Source organism: Engystomops pustulosus, chromosome 9 (genome assembly GCF_040894005.1).
Source record: "Engystomops pustulosus chromosome 9, aEngPut4.maternal, whole genome shotgun sequence".
Classification (NCBI taxonomy): Eukaryota; Metazoa; Chordata; class Amphibia; order Anura; family Leptodactylidae; genus Engystomops; species Engystomops pustulosus.
Window position 1 is genome coordinate 63,850,078 of NC_092419.1, and position 19,743 is coordinate 63,869,820.

General features: G+C 45.1%; 50 pseudogenes; all 50 read left to right on the top strand.

The window, feature by feature from the left end:
- The first annotated feature begins 334 nt into the window (after window positions 1-334).
- On the top strand, window positions 335-453 carry LOC140082122 (5S ribosomal RNA; annotated as a pseudogene).
- Window positions 454-522: 69 nt separating this feature from the next.
- On the top strand, window positions 523-641 carry LOC140078472 (5S ribosomal RNA; annotated as a pseudogene).
- Window positions 642-711: 70 nt separating this feature from the next.
- On the top strand, window positions 712-830 carry LOC140087676 (5S ribosomal RNA; annotated as a pseudogene).
- Window positions 831-1,079: 249 nt separating this feature from the next.
- LOC140086733 (5S ribosomal RNA) lies at window positions 1,080-1,198 on the top strand (annotated as a pseudogene).
- Window positions 1,199-1,268: 70 nt separating this feature from the next.
- On the top strand, window positions 1,269-1,387 carry LOC140091007 (5S ribosomal RNA; annotated as a pseudogene).
- A 70-nt stretch (window positions 1,388-1,457) lies between these two features.
- Window positions 1,458-1,576, top strand: LOC140083027 (5S ribosomal RNA; annotated as a pseudogene).
- A 69-nt stretch (window positions 1,577-1,645) lies between these two features.
- On the top strand, window positions 1,646-1,764 carry LOC140101465 (5S ribosomal RNA; annotated as a pseudogene).
- Window positions 1,765-1,834: 70 nt separating this feature from the next.
- Window positions 1,835-1,953, top strand: LOC140087677 (5S ribosomal RNA; annotated as a pseudogene).
- A 625-nt stretch (window positions 1,954-2,578) lies between these two features.
- On the top strand, window positions 2,579-2,697 carry LOC140098377 (5S ribosomal RNA; annotated as a pseudogene).
- A 69-nt stretch (window positions 2,698-2,766) lies between these two features.
- On the top strand, window positions 2,767-2,885 carry LOC140079276 (5S ribosomal RNA; annotated as a pseudogene).
- A 629-nt stretch (window positions 2,886-3,514) lies between these two features.
- Window positions 3,515-3,633, top strand: LOC140091008 (5S ribosomal RNA; annotated as a pseudogene).
- Window positions 3,634-4,081: 448 nt separating this feature from the next.
- On the top strand, window positions 4,082-4,200 carry LOC140091364 (5S ribosomal RNA; annotated as a pseudogene).
- Window positions 4,201-4,269: 69 nt separating this feature from the next.
- LOC140079277 (5S ribosomal RNA) lies at window positions 4,270-4,388 on the top strand (annotated as a pseudogene).
- Window positions 4,389-4,828: 440 nt separating this feature from the next.
- LOC140088431 (5S ribosomal RNA) lies at window positions 4,829-4,947 on the top strand (annotated as a pseudogene).
- A 69-nt stretch (window positions 4,948-5,016) lies between these two features.
- On the top strand, window positions 5,017-5,135 carry LOC140098863 (5S ribosomal RNA; annotated as a pseudogene).
- A 70-nt stretch (window positions 5,136-5,205) lies between these two features.
- LOC140087678 (5S ribosomal RNA) lies at window positions 5,206-5,324 on the top strand (annotated as a pseudogene).
- Window positions 5,325-5,571: 247 nt separating this feature from the next.
- On the top strand, window positions 5,572-5,689 carry LOC140098783 (5S ribosomal RNA; annotated as a pseudogene).
- Window positions 5,690-5,760: 71 nt separating this feature from the next.
- Window positions 5,761-5,879, top strand: LOC140096303 (5S ribosomal RNA; annotated as a pseudogene).
- Window positions 5,880-7,272: 1,393 nt separating this feature from the next.
- LOC140085503 (5S ribosomal RNA) lies at window positions 7,273-7,391 on the top strand (annotated as a pseudogene).
- Window positions 7,392-7,650: 259 nt separating this feature from the next.
- On the top strand, window positions 7,651-7,769 carry LOC140084705 (5S ribosomal RNA; annotated as a pseudogene).
- A 259-nt stretch (window positions 7,770-8,028) lies between these two features.
- Window positions 8,029-8,147, top strand: LOC140095141 (5S ribosomal RNA; annotated as a pseudogene).
- A 1,582-nt stretch (window positions 8,148-9,729) lies between these two features.
- Window positions 9,730-9,848, top strand: LOC140085504 (5S ribosomal RNA; annotated as a pseudogene).
- Window positions 9,849-10,107: 259 nt separating this feature from the next.
- Window positions 10,108-10,226, top strand: LOC140084706 (5S ribosomal RNA; annotated as a pseudogene).
- A 70-nt stretch (window positions 10,227-10,296) lies between these two features.
- On the top strand, window positions 10,297-10,415 carry LOC140088940 (5S ribosomal RNA; annotated as a pseudogene).
- A 70-nt stretch (window positions 10,416-10,485) lies between these two features.
- On the top strand, window positions 10,486-10,604 carry LOC140095142 (5S ribosomal RNA; annotated as a pseudogene).
- A 259-nt stretch (window positions 10,605-10,863) lies between these two features.
- Window positions 10,864-10,982, top strand: LOC140085032 (5S ribosomal RNA; annotated as a pseudogene).
- Window positions 10,983-11,430: 448 nt separating this feature from the next.
- On the top strand, window positions 11,431-11,549 carry LOC140084729 (5S ribosomal RNA; annotated as a pseudogene).
- A 70-nt stretch (window positions 11,550-11,619) lies between these two features.
- On the top strand, window positions 11,620-11,738 carry LOC140090039 (5S ribosomal RNA; annotated as a pseudogene).
- Window positions 11,739-12,564: 826 nt separating this feature from the next.
- LOC140085505 (5S ribosomal RNA) lies at window positions 12,565-12,683 on the top strand (annotated as a pseudogene).
- Window positions 12,684-12,942: 259 nt separating this feature from the next.
- On the top strand, window positions 12,943-13,061 carry LOC140083042 (5S ribosomal RNA; annotated as a pseudogene).
- Window positions 13,062-13,131: 70 nt separating this feature from the next.
- On the top strand, window positions 13,132-13,250 carry LOC140095143 (5S ribosomal RNA; annotated as a pseudogene).
- Window positions 13,251-13,509: 259 nt separating this feature from the next.
- LOC140092659 (5S ribosomal RNA) lies at window positions 13,510-13,628 on the top strand (annotated as a pseudogene).
- Window positions 13,629-13,698: 70 nt separating this feature from the next.
- On the top strand, window positions 13,699-13,817 carry LOC140088941 (5S ribosomal RNA; annotated as a pseudogene).
- Window positions 13,818-13,887: 70 nt separating this feature from the next.
- Window positions 13,888-14,006, top strand: LOC140095144 (5S ribosomal RNA; annotated as a pseudogene).
- Window positions 14,007-14,076: 70 nt separating this feature from the next.
- LOC140098270 (5S ribosomal RNA) lies at window positions 14,077-14,195 on the top strand (annotated as a pseudogene).
- A 70-nt stretch (window positions 14,196-14,265) lies between these two features.
- Window positions 14,266-14,384, top strand: LOC140095145 (5S ribosomal RNA; annotated as a pseudogene).
- A 259-nt stretch (window positions 14,385-14,643) lies between these two features.
- On the top strand, window positions 14,644-14,762 carry LOC140079278 (5S ribosomal RNA; annotated as a pseudogene).
- Window positions 14,763-15,210: 448 nt separating this feature from the next.
- On the top strand, window positions 15,211-15,329 carry LOC140083911 (5S ribosomal RNA; annotated as a pseudogene).
- A 70-nt stretch (window positions 15,330-15,399) lies between these two features.
- On the top strand, window positions 15,400-15,518 carry LOC140089108 (5S ribosomal RNA; annotated as a pseudogene).
- A 70-nt stretch (window positions 15,519-15,588) lies between these two features.
- Window positions 15,589-15,707, top strand: LOC140083038 (5S ribosomal RNA; annotated as a pseudogene).
- A 646-nt stretch (window positions 15,708-16,353) lies between these two features.
- LOC140095345 (5S ribosomal RNA) lies at window positions 16,354-16,472 on the top strand (annotated as a pseudogene).
- A 259-nt stretch (window positions 16,473-16,731) lies between these two features.
- LOC140086704 (5S ribosomal RNA) lies at window positions 16,732-16,850 on the top strand (annotated as a pseudogene).
- A 70-nt stretch (window positions 16,851-16,920) lies between these two features.
- LOC140087065 (5S ribosomal RNA) lies at window positions 16,921-17,039 on the top strand (annotated as a pseudogene).
- Window positions 17,040-17,109: 70 nt separating this feature from the next.
- LOC140092671 (5S ribosomal RNA) lies at window positions 17,110-17,228 on the top strand (annotated as a pseudogene).
- A 70-nt stretch (window positions 17,229-17,298) lies between these two features.
- Window positions 17,299-17,417, top strand: LOC140091009 (5S ribosomal RNA; annotated as a pseudogene).
- A 646-nt stretch (window positions 17,418-18,063) lies between these two features.
- LOC140087679 (5S ribosomal RNA) lies at window positions 18,064-18,182 on the top strand (annotated as a pseudogene).
- Window positions 18,183-18,251: 69 nt separating this feature from the next.
- LOC140092684 (5S ribosomal RNA) lies at window positions 18,252-18,370 on the top strand (annotated as a pseudogene).
- A 70-nt stretch (window positions 18,371-18,440) lies between these two features.
- LOC140083049 (5S ribosomal RNA) lies at window positions 18,441-18,559 on the top strand (annotated as a pseudogene).
- A 268-nt stretch (window positions 18,560-18,827) lies between these two features.
- LOC140092696 (5S ribosomal RNA) lies at window positions 18,828-18,946 on the top strand (annotated as a pseudogene).
- Window positions 18,947-19,016: 70 nt separating this feature from the next.
- Window positions 19,017-19,135, top strand: LOC140095520 (5S ribosomal RNA; annotated as a pseudogene).
- The last annotated feature ends 608 nt before the right edge of the window (window positions 19,136-19,743 follow it).

A 19,743-nucleotide genomic window follows, 5' to 3' on the forward strand; every position in this document is an offset into this window, starting at 1 on the left:
GCAGCAGCAATGCAGCTTAAGGCTTGGCAAGTACCAGCATGGGAGACTGGCTTGGAATCCCAAGTTCTGGTGACCTTTTTGAACCTGAAAATTGTGTTAGTTTCTATATGAGATAGTAGAAGAAGGTTCAAATTGAACAACTGCTGTCAACGGCCATTCTAAGCTGAATGTGTGTGCTCTTGTCAGATCGCAGCAGCGATGCAGCTTAAGGCTTGGCAAGTACCAGCATGGGAGACTGGCTGGGAATCCCAAGTTCTGTTGACCTTTTTGAACCTGAAAATTGTGTTAGTTTCTCTATGAGATAGTAAAAGAAGGTTCAAATTGAACAGCTGCTGTCAACGGCCATTCTAAGCTGAATGTGCCTGTTCTCGTCAGATCGCAGCAGCAATGCAGCTTAAGGCTTGGCAAGTACCAGCATGGGAGACTGGCTGGGAATTCCAAGTTCCGTTGACCTTTTTGAACCTGAAAATGTGTTAGTTTCTCTATGAGATAGTAAAAGAAGGTTCAAATTGAACAGCTGCTGTCAATGGCCATTCTAAGCTGAATGTGCCTGCTCTCATCAGATCGCAGCAGCAATGCAGCTTAAGGCTTGGCAAGTACCAGCATGGGAGACTGGCTGGGAATCCCAAGTTCCGTTGACCTTTTTGAACCTGAAAATTGTGTTAGTTTCTCTATGAGATAGCAAAAGAAGGTTCAAATTGAACAGCTGCTGTCAACGGCCATTCTAAGCTGAATGTGCCTGCTCTCGTCAGATCGCAGCAGCAATGCAGCGTAAGGCTTGGCAAGTACCAGCATGGGAGACTGGCTGGGAATTCCAAGTTCCGTTGACCTTTTTGAACCTGAAAATGTGTTAGTTTCTCTATGAGATAGTAAAAGAAGGTTCAAATTGAACACCTGCTGTCAACGGCCATTCTAAGCTGAATGTGCCTGCTCTCGTCAGATCGCAGCAGCGTAAGGCTTGGCAAGTACCAGCATGGGAGACTGGCTGGGAATTCCAAGTTCCGTTGACCTTTTTGAACCTGAAAATGTGTTAGTTTCTCTATGAGATAGTAAAAGAAGGTTCAAATTGAACAGCTGCTGTCAACGGCCATTCTAAGCTGAATGTGCCTGCTCTCGTCAGATCGCAGCAGCAATGCAGCTTAAGGCTTGGCAAGTACCAGTATGGGAGACTGGCTGGGAATCCCAAGTTCCGTTGACCTTTTTGAACCTGAAAATTGTGTTAGTTTCTCTATGAGATAGCAAAAGAAGGTTCAAAGTGAACAGCTGCTGTCAACGGCCATTCTAAGCTGAATGTGCCTGCTCTTGTCAGATCGCAGCAGCAATGCAGCTTAAGGCTTGGCAAGTACCAGCATGGGAGACTGGCTGGGAATCCCAAGTTCTGTTGACCTTTTTGAACCTGAAAATTGTGTTAGTTTCTCTATGAGATAGTAAAAGAAGGTTCAAATTGAACAACTGCTGTCAACGGCCATTCTAAGCTGAATGTGCCTGCTCTCGTCAGATCGCAGCAGCAATGCAGCTTAAGGCTTGGCAAGTACCAGCATGGGAGACTGGCTGGGAATTCCAAGTTCCGTTGACCTTTTTGAACCTGAAAATGTGTTAGTTTCTCTATGAGATAGTAAAAGAAGGTTCAAATTGAACAGCTGCTGTCAACGGTCATTCTAAGCTGAATGTGCCTGCTCTCATCAGATCGCAGCAGCGATGCAGCTTAAGGCTTGGCAAGTACCAGCATGGGAGACTGGCTGGGAATCCCAAGTTCCGTTGACCTTTTTGAACCTGAAAATTGTGTTAGTTTCTCTATGAGATAGCAAAAGAAGGTTCAAATTGAACAGCTGCTGTCAACGGCCATTCTAAGCTGAATGTGCCTGCTCTCGTCAGATCGCAGCAGCAATGCAGCGTAAGGCTTGGCAAGTACCAGCATGGGAGACTGGCTGGGAATTCCAAGTTCCGTTGACCTTTTTGAACCTGAAAATGTGTTAGTTTCTCTATGAGATAGTAAAAGAAGGTTCAAATTGAACACCTGCTGTCAACGGCCATTCTAAGCTGAATGTGCCTGCTCTCGTCAGATCGCAGCAGCGTAAGGCTTGGCAAGTACCAGCATGGGAGACTGGCTGGGAATTCCAAGTTCCGTTGACCTTTTTGAACCTGAAAATGTTAGTTTCTCTATGAGATAGTAAAAGAAGGTTCAAATTGAACAGCTGCTGTCAACGGCCATTCTAAGCTGAATGTTCCTGCTCTCGTCAGATCGCAGCAGCAATGCAGCTTAAGGCTTGGCAAGTACCAGCATGGGAGACTGGCTGGGAATCCCAAGTTCCGTTGACCTTTTTGAACCTGAAAATTGTGTTAGTTTCTCTATGAGATAGCAAAAGAAGGTTCAAATTGAACAGCTGCTGTCAACGGCCATTCTAAGCTGAATGTGTGTGCTCTTGTCAAATCGCAGCAGCGATGCAGCTTAAGGCTTGGCAAGTACCAGCATGGGAGACTGGCAGGGAATCCCAAGTTCTGTTGACCTTTTTGAACCTGAAAATTGTATTAGTTTCTCTATGAGATAGTAAAAGAAGGTTCAAATTGAACAGCTGCTGTCAACGGCAATTCTATGCTGAATGTGCCTGCTCTTGTCAGATCGCAGCAGCAATGCAGCTTAAGGCTTGGCAAGTACCAGCATGGGAGACTGGCTGGGAATTCCAAGTTCCGTTGACCTTTTTGAACCTGAAAATGTGTTAGTTTCTCTATGAGATAGTAAAAGAAGGTTCAAATTGAAGAGCTGCTGTCAACGGCCATTCTAAGCTGAATGTGCCTGCTCTCGTCAGATCGCAGCAGCAATGCAGCTTAAGGCTTGGCAAGTACCAGCATGGGAGACTGGCTGGGAATCCCAAGTTCTGTTGACCTTTTTGAACCTGAAAATTGTGTTAGTTTCTCTATGAGATAGTAAAAGAAGGTTCAAATTGAACAGCTGCTGTCAACGGCAATTCTAAGCTGAATGTGCCTGCTCTCGTCAGATCGCAGCAGCTTAAGGCTTGGCAAGTACCAGCATGGGAGACTGGCTTGGAATCCCAAGTTCTGGTGACCTTTTTGAACCTGAAAATTGTGTTAGTTTCTATATGAGATAGTAGAAGAAGGTTCAAATTGAACAACTGCTGTCAACGGCCATTCTAAGCTGAATGTGTGTGCTCTTGTCAGATCGCAGCAGCGATGCAGCTTAAGGCTTGGCAAGTACCAGCATGGGAGACTGGCTGGGAATCCCAAGTTCTGTTGACCTTTTTGAACCTGAAAATTGTGTTAGTTTCTCTATGAGATAGTAAAAGAAGGTTCAAATTGAACAGCTGCTGTCAACGGCCATTCTAAGCTGAATGTGCCTGCTTTCGTCAGATGGCAGCAGCAATGCAACTTAAGGCTTGGCAAGTACCAGCATGGGAGACTGGCTGGGAATCCCAAATTCCGTTGACCTTTTTGAACCTGAAAATTGTGTTAGTTTCTCTATGAGATAGCAAAAGAAGGTTCAAATTGAACAGCTGCTGTCAACGGCCATTCTAAGCTGAATGTGCCTGCTCTTGTCAGATCGCAGCAGCAATGCAGCTTAAGGCTTGGCAAGTACCAGCATGGGAGACTGGCTGGGAATCCCAAGTTCTGTTGACCTTTTTGAACCTGAAAATTGTGTTAGTTTCTCTATGAGATAGTAAAAGAAGGTTCAAATTGAACAGCTGCTGTCAACGGCCATTCTAAGCTGAATGTGCCTGCTCTTGTCAGATCGCAGCAGCAATGCAGCTTAAGGCTTGGCAAGTACCAGCATGGGAGACTGGCTTGGAATCCCAAGTTCTGGTGACCTTTTTGAACCTGAAAATTGTGTTAGTTTCTATATGAGATAGTAGAAGAAGGTTCAAATTGAACAACTGCTGTCAACGGCCATTCTAAGCTGAATGTGTGTGCTCTTGTCAAATCGCAGCAGCAATGCAGCTTAAGGCTTGGCAAGTACCAGCATGGGAGACTGGCTGGGAATCCCAAGTTCTGTTGACCTTTTTGAACCTGAAAATTGTATTAGTTTCTCTATGAGATAGTAAAAGAAGGTTCAAATTGAACAGCTGCTGTCAACGGCAATTCTATGCTGAATGTGCCTGCTCTCGTCAGATCGCAGCAGCAATGCAGCTTAAGGCTTGGCAAGTACCAGCATGGGAGACTGGCTGGGAATTCCAAGTTCCGTTGACCTTTTTGAACCTGAAAATGTGTTAGTTTCTCTATGAGATAGTAAAAGAAGGTTCAAATTGAAGAGCTGCTGTCAACGGCCATTCTAAGCTGAATGTGCCTGCTCTCGTCAGATCGCAGCAGCAATGCAGCTTAAGGCTTGGCAAGTACCAGCATGGGAGACTGGCTGGGAATCCCAAGTTCTGTTGACCTTTTTGAACCTGAAAATTGTGTTAGTTTCTCTATGAGATAGTAAAAGAAGGTTCAAATTGAACAGCTGCTGTCAACGGCAATTCTAAGCTGAATGTGCCTGCTCTCGTCAGATCGCAGCAGCTTAAGGCTTGGCAAGTACCAGCATGGGAGACTGGCTTGGAATCCCAAGTTCTGGTGACCTTTTTGAACCTGAAAATTGTGTTAGTTTCTATATGAGATAGTAGAAGAAGGTTCAAATTGAACAACTGCTGTCAACGGCCATTCTAAGCTGAATGTGTGTGCTCTTGTCAGATCGCAGCAGCGATGCAGCTTAAGGCTTGGCAAGTACCAGCATGGGAGACTGGCTGGGAATCCCAAGTTCTGTTGACCTTTTTGAACCTGAAAATTGAGTTAGTTTCTCTATGAGATAGTAAAAGAAGGTTCAAATTGAACAGCTGCTGTCAACAGCCATTCTAAGCTGAATGTGCCTGCTCTCGTCAGATCGCAGCAGCAATGCAGCTTAAGGCTTGGCAAGTACCAGCATGGGAGACTGGCTGGGAATTCCAAGTTCCGTTGACCTTTTTGAACCTGAAAATGTGTTAGTTTCTCTATGAGATAGTAAAAGAAGGTTCAAATTGAACAGCTGCTGTCAACGGCCATTCTAAGCTGAATGTGCCTGCTCTCATCAGATCGCAGCAGCAATGCAGCTTAAGGCTTGGCAAGTACCAGCATGGGAGACTGGCTGGGAATCCCAAGTTCCGTTGACCTTTTTGAACCTGAAAATTGTGTTAGTTTCTCTATGAGATAGCAAAAGAAGGTTCAAATTGAACAGCTGCTGTCAACGGCCATTCTAAGCTGAATGTGCCTGCTCTCGTCAGATCGCAGCAGCAATGCAGCGTAAGGCTTGGCAAGTACCAGCATGGGAGACTGGCTGGGAATTCCAAGTTCCGTTGACCTTTTTGAACCTGAAAATGTGTTAGTTTCTCTATGAGATAGTAAAAGAAGATTCAAATTGAACACCTGCTGTCAACGGCCATTCTAAGCTGAATGTGCCTGCTCTCGTCAGATCGCAGCAGCGTAAGGCTTGGCAAGTACCAGCATGGGAGACTGGCTGGGAATTCCAAGTTCCGTTGACCTTTTTGAACCTGAAAATGTTAGTTTCTCTATGAGATAGTAAAAGAAGGTTCAAATTGAACAGCTGCTGTCAACGGCCATTCTAAGCTGAATGTTCCTGCTCTCATCAGATCGCAGCAGCAATGCAGCTTAAGGCTTGGCAAGTACCAGCATGGGAGACTGGCTGGGAATCCCAAGTTCCGTTGACCTTTTTGAACCTGAAAATTGTGTTAGTTTCTCTATGAGATAGCAAAAGAAGGTTCAAATTGAACAGCTGCTGTCAACGGCCATTCTAAGCTGAATATGCCTGCTCTTGTCAGATCGCAGCAGCAATGCAGCTTAAGGCTTGGCAAGTACCAGCATTGGAGACTGGCTGGGAAGCCCAAGTTCTGTTGACCTTTTTGAACCTGAAAATTGTGTTAGTTTCTCTATGAGATAGTATAAGAAGGTTCAAATTGAACAGCTGCTGTCAACTGCCATTCTAAGCTGAATGTGCCTGCTCTTGTCAGATCGCAGCAGCAATGCAGCTTAAGGCTTGGCAAGTACCAGCATGGGAGACTGGCTTGGAATCCCAAGTTCTGGTGAACTTTTTGAACCTGAAAATTGTGTTAGTTTCTATATGAGATAGTAGAAGAAGGTTCAAATTGAACAACTGCTGTCAACGGCCATTCTAAGCTGAATGTGTGTGCTCTTGTCAGATCGCAGCAGCGATGCAGCTTAAGGCTTGGCAAGTACCAGCATGGGAGACTGGCTGGGAATCCCAAGTTCTGTTGACCTTTTTGAACCTGAAAATTGTGTTAGTTTCTCTATGAGATAGTAAAAGAAGGTTCAAATTGAACAGCTGCTGTCAACAGCCATTCTAAGCTGAATGTGCCTGCTCTCGTCAGATCGCAGCAGCAATGCAGCTTAAGGCTTGGCAAGTACCAGCATGGGAGACTGGCTGGGAATCCCAAGTTCCGTTGACCTTTTTGAACCTGAAAATTGTGTTAGTTTCTCTATGAGATAGCAAAAGAAGGTTCAAATTGAACAGCTGCTGTCAACGGCCATTCTAAGCTGAATGTGCCAGCTCTTGTCAGATCGCAGCAGCAATGCAACTTAAGGCTTGGCAAGTACCAGCATGGGAGACTGGCTGGGAATCCCAAGTTCCGTTGACCTTTTTGAACCTGAAAATTGTGTTAGTTTCTCTATGAGATAGCAAAAGAAGGTTCAAATTGAACAGCTGCTGTTAACGGCCATTCTAAGCTGAATGTGTGTGCTCTTGTCAGATCGCAGCAGCGATGCAGCTTAAGGCTTGGCAAGTACCAGCATGGGAGACTGGCTGGGAATCCCAAGTTCTGTTGACCTTTTTGAACCTGAAAATTGTGTTAGTTTCTCTATGAGATAGTAAAAGAAGGTTCAAATTGAACAGCTGCTGTCAACGGCCATTCTAAGCTGAATGTGCCTGCTCTTGTCAGATCGCAGCAGCAATGCAGCTTAAGGCTTGGCAAGTACCAGCATGGGAGACTGGCTTGGAATCCCAAGTTCTGGTGACCTTTTTGAACCTGAAAATTGTGTTAGTTTCTATATGAGATAGTAGAAGAAGGTTCAAATTGAACAACTGCTGTCAACGGCCATTCTAAGCTGAATGTGTGTGCTCTTGTCAGATCGCAGCAGCGATGCAGCTTAAGGCTTGGCAAGTACCAGCATGGGAGACTGGCTGGGAATCCCAAGTTCTGTTGACCTTTTTGAACCTGAAAAATGTGTTAGTTTCTCTATGAGATAGTAAAAGAAGGTTCAAATTGAACAGCTGCTGTCAACGGCAATTCTAAGCTGAATGTGCCTGCTCTCGTCAGATCGCAGCAGCAATGCAGCTTAAGGCTTGGCAAGTACCAGCATGGGAGACTGGCTGGGAATCCCAAGTTCTGTTGACCTTTTTGAACCTGAAAATCGTGTTAGTTTCTCCATGAGATAGTAAAAGAAGGTTCAAATTGAACAGCTGCTGTCAACGGCCATTCTAAGCTGAATGTGCGTGCTCTTGTCAGATCGCAGCAGCGATGCAGCTTAAGGCTTGGCAAGTGCCAGCATGGGAGACTGGCTGGGAATCCCAAGTTCTGTTGACCTTTTTGAACTTGAAAATTGTTTTAGTTTCTCTATGAGATAGTAAAAGAAGGTTCAATTTGAAATGCTGCTGTCAACGGCTATTCTAAGCTGAATGTGCCTGCTCTCGTCAGATCGCAGCAGCAATGCAGCTTAAGGCTTGGCAAGTACCAGCATGGGAGACTGGCTGGGAATCCCAAGTTCTGTTGACCTTTTTGAACCTGAAAATTGTGTTAGTTTCTCTATGAGATAGCAAAAGAAGGTTCAAATTGAACAGCTGCTGTCAACGGCCATTCTAAGCTGAATGTGCCTGCTCTTGTCAGATCGCAGCAGCAATGCAGCTTAAGGCTTGGCAAGTACCAGCATGGGAGACTGGCTGGGAATCCCAAGTTCCGTTGACCTTTTTGAACCTGAAAATTGTGTTAGTTTCTCTATGAGATAGCAAAAGAAGGTTCAAATTGAACAGCTGCTGTCAACGGCCATTCTAAGCTGAATGTGCCTGCTCTCGTCAGATAGCAGCAGCAATGCAGCTTAAGGCTTGGTAAGTATTAGCATGGGAGACTGGCTGGGAATCCCAAGTTCTGTTGACCTTTTTGAACCTGAAAATTGTGTTAGTTTCTCCATGAGATAGCAAAAGAAGGTTCAAATTGAACAGCTGCTGTCAATGGCCATTCTAAGCTGAATGTGCGTGCTCTTGTCAGATCGCAGCAGCGATGCAGCTTAAGGCTTGGCAAGTACCAGCATTGGAGACTGGCTGGGAAGCCCAAGTTCTGTTGACCTTTTTGAACCTGAAAATTGTGTTAGTTTCTCTATGAGATAGTATAAGAAGGTTCAAATTGAACAGCTGCTGTCAACTGCCATTCTAAGCTGAATGTGCCTGCTCTTGTCAGATCGCAGCAGCAATGCAGCTTAAGGCTTGGCAAGTACCAGCATGGGAGACTGGCTTGGAATCCCAAGTTCTGGTGAACTTTTTGAACCTGAAAATTGTGTTAGTTTCTATATGAGATAGTAGAAGAAGGTTCAAATTGAACAACTGCTGTCAACGGCCATTCTAAGCTGAATGTGTGTGCTCTTGTCAGATCGCAGCAGCGATGCAGCTTAAGGCTTGGCAAGTACCAGCATGGGAGACTGGCTGGGAATCCCAAGTTCTGTTGACCTTTTTGAACCTGAAAATTGTGTTAGTTTCTCTATGAGATAGTAAAAGAAGGTTCAAATTGAACAGCTGCTGTCAACAGCCATTCTAAGCTGAATGTGCCTGCTCTCGTCAGATCGCAGCAGCAATGCAGCTTAAGGCTTGGCAAGTACCAGCATGGGAGACTGGCTGGGAATCCCAAGTTCCGTTGACCTTTTTGAACCTGAAAATTGTGTTAGTTTCTCTATGAGATAGCAAAAGAAGGTTCAAATTGAACAGCTGCTGTCAACGGCCATTCTAAGCTGAATGTGCCAGCTCTTGTCAGATCGCAGCAGCAATGCAACTTAAGGCTTGGCAAGTACCAGCATGGGAGACTGGCTGGGAATCCCAAGTTCCGTTGACCTTTTTGAACCTGAAAATTGTGTTAGTTTCTCTATGAGATAGCAAAAGAAGGTTCAAATTGAACAGCTGCTGTTAACGGCCATTCTAAGCTGAATGTGTGTGCTCTTGTCAGATCGCAGCAGCGATGCAGCTTAAGGCTTGGCAAGTACCAGCATGGGAGACTGGCTGGGAATCCCAAGTTCTGTTGACCTTTTTGAACCTGAAAATTGTGTTAGTTTCTCTATGAGATAGTAAAAGAAGGTTCAAATTGAACAGCTGCTGTCAACGGCCATTCTAAGCTGAATGTGCCTGCTCTTGTCAGATCGCAGCAGCAATGCAGCTTAAGGCTTGGCAAGTACCAGCATGGGAGACTGGCTTGGAATCCCAAGTTCTGGTGACCTTTTTGAACCTGAAAATTGTGTTAGTTTCTATATGAGATAGTAGAAGAAGGTTCAAATTGAACAACTGCTGTCAACGGCCATTCTAAGCTGAATGTGTGTGCTCTTGTCAGATCGCAGCAGCGATGCAGCTTAAGGCTTGGCAAGTACCAGCATGGGAGACTGGCTGGGAATCCCAAGTTCTGTTGACCTTTTTGAACCTGAAAAATGTGTTAGTTTCTCTATGAGATAGTAAAAGAAGGTTCAAATTGAACAGCTGCTGTCAACGGCAATTCTAAGCTGAATGTGCCTGCTCTCGTCAGATCGCAGCAGCAATGCAGCTTAAGGCTTGGCAAGTACCAGCATGGGAGACTGGCTGGGAATCCCAAGTTCTGTTGACCTTTTTGAACCTGAAAATCGTGTTAGTTTCTCCATGAGATAGTAAAAGAAGGTTCAAATTGAACAGCTGCTGTCAACGGCCATTCTAAGCTGAATGTGCGTGCTCTTGTCAGATCGCAGCAGCGATGCAGCTTAAGGCTTGGCAAGTGCCAGCATGGGAGACTGGCTGGGAATCCCAAGTTCTGTTGACCTTTTTGAACTTGAAAATTGTTTTAGTTTCTCTATGAGATAGTAAAAGAAGGTTCAATTTGAAATGCTGCTGTCAACGGCTATTCTAAGCTGAATGTGCCTGCTCTCGTCAGATCGCAGCAGCAATGCAGCTTAAGGCTTGGCAAGTACCAGCATGGGAGACTGGCTGGGAATCCCAAGTTCTGTTGACCTTTTTGAACCTGAAAATTGTGTTAGTTTCTCTATGAGATAGCAAAAGAAGGTTCAAATTGAACAGCTGCTGTCAACGGCCATTCTAAGCTGAATGTGCCTGCTCTTGTCAGATCGCAGCAGCAATGCAGCTTAAGGCTTGGCAAGTACCAGCATGGGAGACTGGCTGGGAATCCCAAGTTCCGTTGACCTTTTTGAACCTGAAAATTGTGTTAGTTTCTCTATGAGATAGCAAAAGAAGGTTCAAATTGAACAGCTGCTGTCAACGGCCATTCTAAGCTGAATGTGCCTGCTCTCGTCAGATAGCAGCAGCAATGCAGCTTAAGGCTTGGTAAGTATTAGCATGGGAGACTGGCTGGGAATCCCAAGTTCTGTTGACCTTTTTGAACCTGAAAATTGTGTTAGTTTCTCCATGAGATAGCAAAAGAAGGTTCAAATTGAACAGCTGCTGTCAATGGCCATTCTAAGCTGAATGTGCGTGCTCTTGTCAGATCGCAGCAGCGATGCAGCTTAAGGCTTGGCAAGTACCAGCATGGGAGACTGGCTGGGAATCCCAAGTTCTGTTGACCTTTTTGAACTTGAAAATTGTTTTAGTTTCTCTATGAGATAGTAAAAGAAGGTTCAATTTGAAATGCTGCTGTCAACGGCCATTCTAAGCTGAATGTGCCTGCTCTCGTCAGATCGCAGCAGCAATGCAGCTTAAGGCTTGGCAAGTACCAGCATTGGAGACTGGCTGGGAAGCCCAAGTTCTGTTGACCTTTTTGAACCTGAAAATTGTGTTAGTTTCTCTATGAGATAGTATAAGAAGGTTCAAATTGAACAGCTGCTGTCAACTGCCATTCTAAGCTGAATGTGCCTGCTCTTGTCAGATCGCAGCAGCAATGCAGCTTAAGGCTTGGCAAGTACCAGCATGGGAGACTGGCTTGGAATCCCAAGTTCTGGTGACCTTTTTGAACCTGAAAATTGTGTTAGTTTCTATATGAGATAGTAGAAGAAGGTTCAAATTGAACAACTGCTGTCAACGGCCATTCTAAGCTGAATGTGTGTGCTCTTGTCAGATCGCAGCAGCGATGCAGCTTAAGGCTTGGCAAGTACCAGCATGGGAGACTGGCTGGGAATCCCAAGTTCTGTTGACCTTTTTGAACCTGAAAATTGTGTTAGTTTCTCTATGAGATAGTAAAAGAAGGTTCAAATTGAACAGCTGCTGTCAACGGCCATTCTAAGCTGAATGTGCCTGTTCTCGTCAGATCGCAGCAGCAATGCAGCTTAAGGCTTGGCAAGTACCAGCATGGGAGACTGGCTGGGAATCCCAAGTTCTGTTGACCTTTTTGAACCTGAAAATTGAGTTAGTTTCTCTATGAGATAGTAAAAGAAGGTTCAAATTGAACAGCTGCTGTCAACAGCCATTCTAAGCTGAATGTGCCTGCTCTCGTCAGATCGCAGCAGCAATGCAGCTTAAGGCTTGGCAAGTACCAGCATGGGAGACTGGCTGGGAATCCCAAGTTCCGTTGACCTTTTTGAACCTGAAAATTGTGTTAGTTTCTCTATGAGATAGCAAAAGAAGGTTCAAATTGAACAGCTGCTGTCAACGGCCATTCTAAGCTGAATGTGCCAGCTCTTGTCAGATCGCAGCAGCAATGCAACTTAAGGCTTGGCAAGTACCAGCATGGGAGACTGGCTGGGAATCCCAAGTTCCGTTGACCTTTTTGAACCTGAAAATTGTGTTAGTTTCTCTATGAGATAGCAAAAGAAGGTTCAAATTGAACAGCTGCTGTTAACGGCCATTCTAAGCTGAATGTGTGTGCTCTTGTCAGATCGCAGCAGCGATGCAGCTTAAGGCTTGGCAAGTACCAGCATGGGAGACTGGCTGGGAATCCCAAGTTCTGTTGACCTTTTTGAACCTGAAAATTGTGTTAGTTTCTCTATGAGATAGTAAAAGAAGGTTCAAATTGAACAGCTGCTGTCAACGGCCATTCTAAGCTGAATGTGCCTGCTCTTGTCAGATCGCAGCAGCAATGCAGCTTAAGGCTTGGCAAGTACCAGCATGGGAGACTGGCTTGGAATCCCAAGTTCTGGTGACCTTTTTGAACCTGAAAATTGTGTTAGTTTCTATATGAGATAGTAGAAGAAGGTTCAAATTGAACAACTGCTGTCAACGGCCATTCTAAGCTGAATGTGTGTGCTCTTGTCAGATCGCAGCAGCGATGCAGCTTAAGGCTTGGCAAGTACCAGCATGGGAGACTGGCTGGGAATCCCAAGTTCTGTTGACCTTTTTGAACCTGAAAAATGTGTTAGTTTCTCTATGAGATAGTAAAAGAAGGTTCAAATTGAACAGCTGCTGTCAACGGCAATTCTAAGCTGAATGTGCCTGCTCTCGTCAGATCGCAGCAGCAATGCAGCTTAAGGCTTGGCAAGTACCAGCATGGGAGACTGGCTGGGAATCCCAAGTTCTGTTGACCTTTTTGAACCTGAAAATCGTGTTAGTTTCTCCATGAGATAGTAAAAGAAGGTTCAAATTGAACAGCTGCTGTCAACGGCCATTCTAAGCTGAATGTGCGTGCTCTTGTCAGATCGCAGCAGCGATGCAGCTTAAGGCTTGGCAAGTGCCAGCATGGGAGACTGGCTGGGAATCCCAAGTTCTGTTGACCTTTTTGAACTTGAAAATTGTTTTAGTTTCTCTATGAGATAGTAAAAGAAGGTTCAATTTGAAATGCTGCTGTCAACGGCTATTCTAAGCTGAATGTGCCTGCTCTCGTCAGATCGCAGCAGCAATGCAGCTTAAGGCTTGGCAAGTACCAGCATGGGAGACTGGCTGGGAATCCCAAGTTCCGTTGACCTTTTTGAACCTGAAAATTGTGTTAGTTTCTCTATGAGATAGCAAAAGAAGGTTCAAATTGAACAGCTGCTGTCAACGGCCATTCTAAGCTGAATGTGCCTGCTCTCGTCAGATAGCAGCAGCAATGCAGCTTAAGGCTTGGTAAGTATTAGCATGGGAGACTGGCTGGGAATCCCAAGTTCTGTTGACCTTTTTGAACCTGAAAATTGTGTTAGTTTCTCCATGAGATAGCAAAAGAAGGTTCAAATTGAACAGCTGCTGTCAATGGCCATTCTAAGCTGAATGTGCGTGCTCTTGTCAGATCGCAGCAGCGATGCAGCTTAAGGCTTGGCAAGTACCAGCATGGGAGACTGGCTGGGAATCCCAAGTTCTGTTGACCTTTTTGAACTTGAAAATTGTTTTAGTTTCTCTATGAGATAGTAAAAGAAGGTTCAATTTGAAATGCTGCTGTCAACGGCCATTCTAAGCTGAATGTGCCTGCTCTCGTCAGATCGCAGCAGCAATGCAGCTTAAGGCTTGGCAAGTACCAGCATGGGAGACTGGCTGGGAATCCCAAGTTCCGTTGACCTTTTTGAACCTGAAAATTGTGTTAGTTTCTCTATGAGATAGTAAAAGAAGGTTCAAATTGAACAGCTGCTGTCAACGGCCATTCTAAGCTGAATGTGCCTGCTCTTGTCAGATCGCAGCAGCAATGCAGCTTAAGGCTTGGCAAGTACCAGCATGGGAGACTGGCTGGGAATCCCAAGTTCCGTTGACCTTTTTGAACCTGAAAATTGTGTTAGTTTCTCTATGAGATAGCAAAAGAAGGTTCAAATTGAACAGCTGCTGTCAACGGCCATTCTAAGCTGAATGTGCCTGCTCTCGTCAGATAGCAGCAGCAATGCAGCTTAAGGCTTGGTAAGTATTAGCATGGGAGACTGGCTGGGAATCCCAAGTTCTGTTGACCTTTTTGAACCTGAAAATTGTGTTAGTTTCTCCATGAGATAGCAAAAGAAGGTTCAAATTGAACAGCTGCTGTCAATGGCCATTCTAAGCTGAATGTGCGTGCTCTTGTCAGATCGCAGCAGCGATGCAGCTTAAGGCTTGGCAAGTACCAGCATGGGAGACTGGCTGGGAATCCCAAGTTCCGTTGACCTTTTTGAACCTGAAAATTGTGTTAGTTTCTCTATGAGATAGCAAAAGAAGGTTCAAATTGAACAGCTGCTGTCAACGGCCATTCTAAGCTGAATGTGCCTGCTCTCGTCAGATAGCAGCAGCAATGCAGCTTAAGGCTTGGTAAGTATTAGCATGGGAGACTGGCTGGGAATCCCAAGTTCTGTTGACCTTTTTGAACCTGAAAATTGTGTTAGTTTCTCCATGAGATAGCAAAAGAAGGTTCAAATTGAACAGCTGCTGTCAATGGCCATTCTAAGCTGAATGTGCGTGCTCTTGTCAGATCGCAGCAGCGATGCAGCTTAAGGCTTGGCAAGTACCAGCATGGGAGACTGGCTGGGAATCCCAAGTTCTGTTGACCTTTTTGAACTTGAAAATTGTTTTAGTTTCTCTATGAGATAGTAAAAGAAGGTTCAATTTGAAATGCTGCTGTCAACGGCCATTCTAAGCTGAATGTGCCTGCTCTCGTCAGATCGCAGCAGCAATGCAGCTTAAGGCTTGGCAAGTACCAGCATGGGAGACTGGCTGGGAATCCCAAGTTCTGTTGACCTTTTTGAACCTGAAAATTGTGTTAGTTTCTCTATGAGATAGTAAAAGAAGGTTCAAATTGAACAGCTGCTGTCAACGGCCATTCTAAGCTGAATGTGCCTGCTCTTGTCAGATCGCAGCAGCAATGCAGCTTAAGGCTTGGCAAGTACCAGCATGGGAGACTGGCTTGGAATCCCAAGTTCTGGTGACCTTTTTGAACCTGAAAATTGTGTTAGTTTCTATATGAGATAGTAGAAGAAGGTTCAAATTGAACAACTGCTGTCAACGGCCATTCTAAGCTGAATGTGTGTGCTCTTGTCAGATCGCAGCAGCGATGCAGCTTAAGGCTTGGGAAGTACCAGCATGGGAGACTGGCTGGGAATCCCAAGTTCTGTTGACCTTTTTGAACCTGAAAATTGTGTTAGTTTCTCTATGAGATAGTAAAAGAAGGTTCAAATTGAACAGCTGCTGTCAACGGCAATTCTAAGCTGAATGTGCCTGCTCTCGTCAGATCGCAGCAGCAATGCAGCTTAAGGCTTGGCAAGTACCAGCATGGGAGACTGGCTGGGAATCCCAAGTTCCGTTGACCTTTTTGAACCTGAAAATTGTGTTAGTTTCTCTATGAGATAGCAAAAGAAGGTTTAAATTGAACAGCTGCTGTCAACTGCCATTCTAAGCTGAATGTGCCTGCTCTCGTCAGATCGCAGCAGCAATGCAGCTTAAGGCTTGGCAAGTACCAGCATGGGAGACTGGCTGGGAATCCCAAGTTCTGTTGACCTTTTTTAACCTGAAAATTGTGTTAGTTTCTCTATGAGATAGTAAAAGAAGGTTCAAATTGAACAGCTGCTGTCAACGGCCATTCTAAGCTGAATGTGCCTGCTCTCGTCAGATCGCAGCAGCAATGCAGCTTAAGGCTTGGCAAGTACCAGCATGGGAGACTGGCTGGGAATTCCAAGTTCCGTTGACCTTTTTGAACATGAAAATGTGTTAGTTTCTCTATGAGATAGTAAAAGAAGGTTCAAATTGAACAGCTGCTGTCAACGGCCATTCTAAGCTGAATGTGCCTGCTCTCGTCAGATCGCAGCAGCAATGCAGCGTAAGGCAGCGTAAGGCTTGGCAAGTACCAGCATGGGAGACTGGCTGGGAATCCCAAGTTCTGTTGACCTTTTTGAACCTGAAAATTGTGTTAGTTTCTCTATGAGATAGTAAAAGAAGGTTCAAATTGAACAGCTGCTGTCAACGGCAATTCTAAGCTGAATGTGCCTGCTCTCGTCAGATCGCAGCAGCAATGCAGCTTAAGGCTTGGCAAGTACCAGCATGGGAGACTGGCTTGGAATCCCAAGTTCTGGTGACCTTTTTGAACCTGAAAATTGTGTTAGTTTCTATATGAGATAGTAGAAGAAGGTTCAAATTGAACAACTGCTGTCAACGGCCATTCTAAGCTGAATGTGTGTGCTCTTGTCAGATCGCAGCAGCGATGCAGCTTAAGGCTTGGCAAGTACCAGCATGGGAGACTGGCTGGGAATCCCAAGTTCTGTTGACCTTTTTGAACCTGAAAATTGTGTTAGTTTCTCTATGAGATAGTAAAAGAAGGTTCAAATTGAACAGCTGCTGTCAACGGCAATTCTAAGCTGAATGTGCCTGCTCTCGTCAGATCGCAGCAGCAATGCAGCTTAAGGCTTGGCAATTACCAGCATGGGAGACTGGCTGGGAATCCCAAGTTCCGTTGACCTTTTTGAACCTGAAAATTGTGTTAGTTTCTATATGAGATAGTAGAAGAAGGTTCAAATTGAACAACTGCTGTCAACGGCCATTCTAAGCTGAATGTGTGTGCTCTTGTCAGATCGCAGCAGCGATGCAGCTTAAGGCTTGGCAAGTACCAGCATGGGAGACTGGCTGGGAATCCCAAGTTCTGTTGACCTTTTTGAACCTGAAAATTGTGTTAGTTTCTCTATGAGATAGTAAAAGAAGGTTCAAATTGAACAGCTGCTGTCAACGGCAATTCTAAGCTGAATGTCCCTGCTCTCGTCAGATCGCAGCAGCAATGCAGCTTAAGGCTTGGCAAGTACCAGCATGGGAGACTGGCTGGGAATCCCAAGTTCCGTTGACCTTTTTGAACCTGAAAATTGTGTTAGTTTCTCTATGAGATAGCAAAAGAAGGTTCAAATTGAACAGCTGCTGTCAACGGCCATTCTAAGCTGAATGTGCCTGCTCTCGTCAGATCGCAGCAGCAATGCAGCTTAAGGCTTGGCAAGTACCAGCATGGGGGTCTCGCTGGGAATCCCAAGTTCTGTTGACCTTTTTTAACCTGAAAATTGTGTTAGTTTCTCTATGAGATAGTAAAAGAAGGTTCAAATTGAACAGCTGCTGTCAACGGCCATTCTAAGCTGAATGTGCCTGCTCTCGTCAGATCGCAGCAGCAATGCAGCTTAAGGCTTGGCAAGTACCAGCATGGGAGACTGGCTGGGAATCCCAAGTTCCGTTGACCTTTTTGAACCTGAAAATTGTGTTAGTTTCTCTATGAGATAGCAAAAGAAGGTTCAAATTGAACAGCTGCTGTCAACGGCCATTCTAAGCTGAATGTGCCTGCTCTTGTCAGATCGCAGCAGCAATGCAGCTTAAGGCTTGGCAAGTACCAGCATGGGAGACTGGCTGGGAATCCCAAGTTCTGTTGACCTTTTTGAACCTGAAAATTGTGTTAGTTTCTCTATGAGATAGTAAAAGAAGGTTCAAATTGAACAGCTGCTGTCAACGGCCATTCTAAGCTGAATGTGCCTGCTCTTGTCAGATCGCAGCAGCAATGCTGCTTAAGGCTTGGCAAATACCAGCATGGGAGACTGGCTTGGAATCCCAAGTTCTGGTGACCTTTTTGAACCTGAAAATTGTGTTAGTTTCTATATGAGATAGTAGAAGAAGGTTCAAATTGAACAACTGCTGTCAACGGCCATTCTAAGCTGAATGTGTGTGCTCTTGTCAGATCGCAGCAGCGATGCAGCTTAAGGCTTGGGAAGTACCAGCATGGGAGACTGGCTGGGAATCCCAAGTTCTGTTGACCTTTTTGAACCTGAAAATTGTGTTAGTTTCTCTATGAGATAGTAAAAGAAGGTTCAAATTGAACAGCTGCTGTCAACAGCCATTCTAAGCTGAATGTGCCTGCTCTCGTCAGATCGCAGCAGCAATGCAGCGTAAGGCAGCGTAAGGCTTGGCAAGTACCAGCATGGGAGACTGGCTGGGAATTCCAAGTTCCGTTGACCTTTTTGAACCTGAAAATGTGTTAGTTTCTCTATGAGATAGTAAAAGAAGGTTCAAATTGAACAGCTGCTGTCAACGGCCATTCTAAGCTGAATGTGCCTGCTCTCGTCAGATCGCAGCAGCAATGCAGCGTAAGGCTTGGCAAGTACCAGCATGGGAGACTGGCTGGGAATTCCAAGTTCCGTTGACCTTTTTGAACCTGAAAATGTGTTAGTTTCTTTATGAGATAGTAAAAGAAGGTTCAAATTGAACAGCTGCTGTCAACGGCCATTCTAAGCTGAATGTGCCTGCTCTCGTCAGATCGCAGCAGCAATGCAGCTTAAGGCTTGGCAAGTACCAGCATGGGAGACTGGCTGGGAATCCCAAGTTCCGTTGACCTTTTTGAATCTGAAAATTGTGTTAGTTTCTCTATGAGATAGTAAAAGAAGGTTCAAATTGAACAGCTGCTGTCAACGGCCATTCTAAGCTGAATGTGCCTGCTCTCGTCAGATCGCAGCAGCAATGCAGCTTAAGGCTTGGCAAGTACCAGCATGGGAGACTGGCTGGGAATTCCAAGTTCCGTTGACCTTTTTGAACCTGAAAATGTGTTAGTTTCTCTATGAGATAGTAAAAGAAGGTTCAAATTGAACAGCTGCTGTCAACGGCCATTCTAAGCTGAATGTGCCTGCTCTCGTCAGATCGCAGCAGCAATGCAGCGTAAGGCAGCGTAAGGCTTGGCAAGTACCAGCATGGGAGACTGGCTGGGAATCCCAAGTTCCGTTGACCTTTTTGAATCTGAAAATTGTGTTAGTTTCTCTATGAGATAGTAAAAGAAGGTTCAAATTGAACAGCTGCTGTCAACGGCCATTCTAAGCTGAATGTGCCTGCTCTCGTCAGATCGCAGCAGCAATGCAGCTTAAGGCTTGGCAAGTACCAGCATGGGAGACTGGCTGGGAATCCCAAGTTCCGTTGACCTTTTTGAACCTGAAAATTGTGTTAGTTTCTCTATGAGATAGCAAAAGAAGGTTCAAATTGAACAGCTGCTGTCAACGGCCATTCTAAGCTGAATGTGCCTGCTCTTGTCAGATCGCAGCAGCAATGCAGCTTAAGGCTTGGCAAGTACCAGCATTGGAGACTGGCTGGGAATCCCAAGTTCTGTTGACCTTTTTGAACCTGAAAATTGTGTTAGTTTCTCTATGAGATAGTATAAGAAGGTTCAAATTGAACAGCTGCTGTCAACGGCCATTCTAAGCTGAATGTGCCTGCTCTTGTCAGATCGCAGCAGCAATGCAGCTTAAGGCTTGGCAAGTACCAGCATGGGAGACTGGCTTGGAATCCCAAGTTCTGGTGACCTTTTTGAACCTGAAAATTGTGTTAGTTTCTATATGAGATAGTAGAAGAAGGTTCAAATTGAACAACTGCTGTCAACGGCCATTCTAAGCTGAATGTGTGTGCTCTTGTCAGATCGCAGCAGCGATGCAGCTTAAGGCTTGGCAAGTACCAGCATGGGAGACTGGCTGGGAATCCCAAGTTCTGTTGACCTTTTTGAACCTGAAAATTGTGTTAGTTTCTCTATGAGATAGTAAAAGAAGGTTCAAATTGAACAGCTGCTGTCAACGGCCATTCTAAGCTGAATGTGTGTGCTCTTGTCAGATCGCAGCAGCGATGCAGCTTAAGGCTTGGCAAGTACCAGCATGGGAGACTGGCTGGGAATCCCAAGTTCTGTTGACCTTTTTGAACCTGAAAATGTGTTAGTTTCTCTATGAGATAGT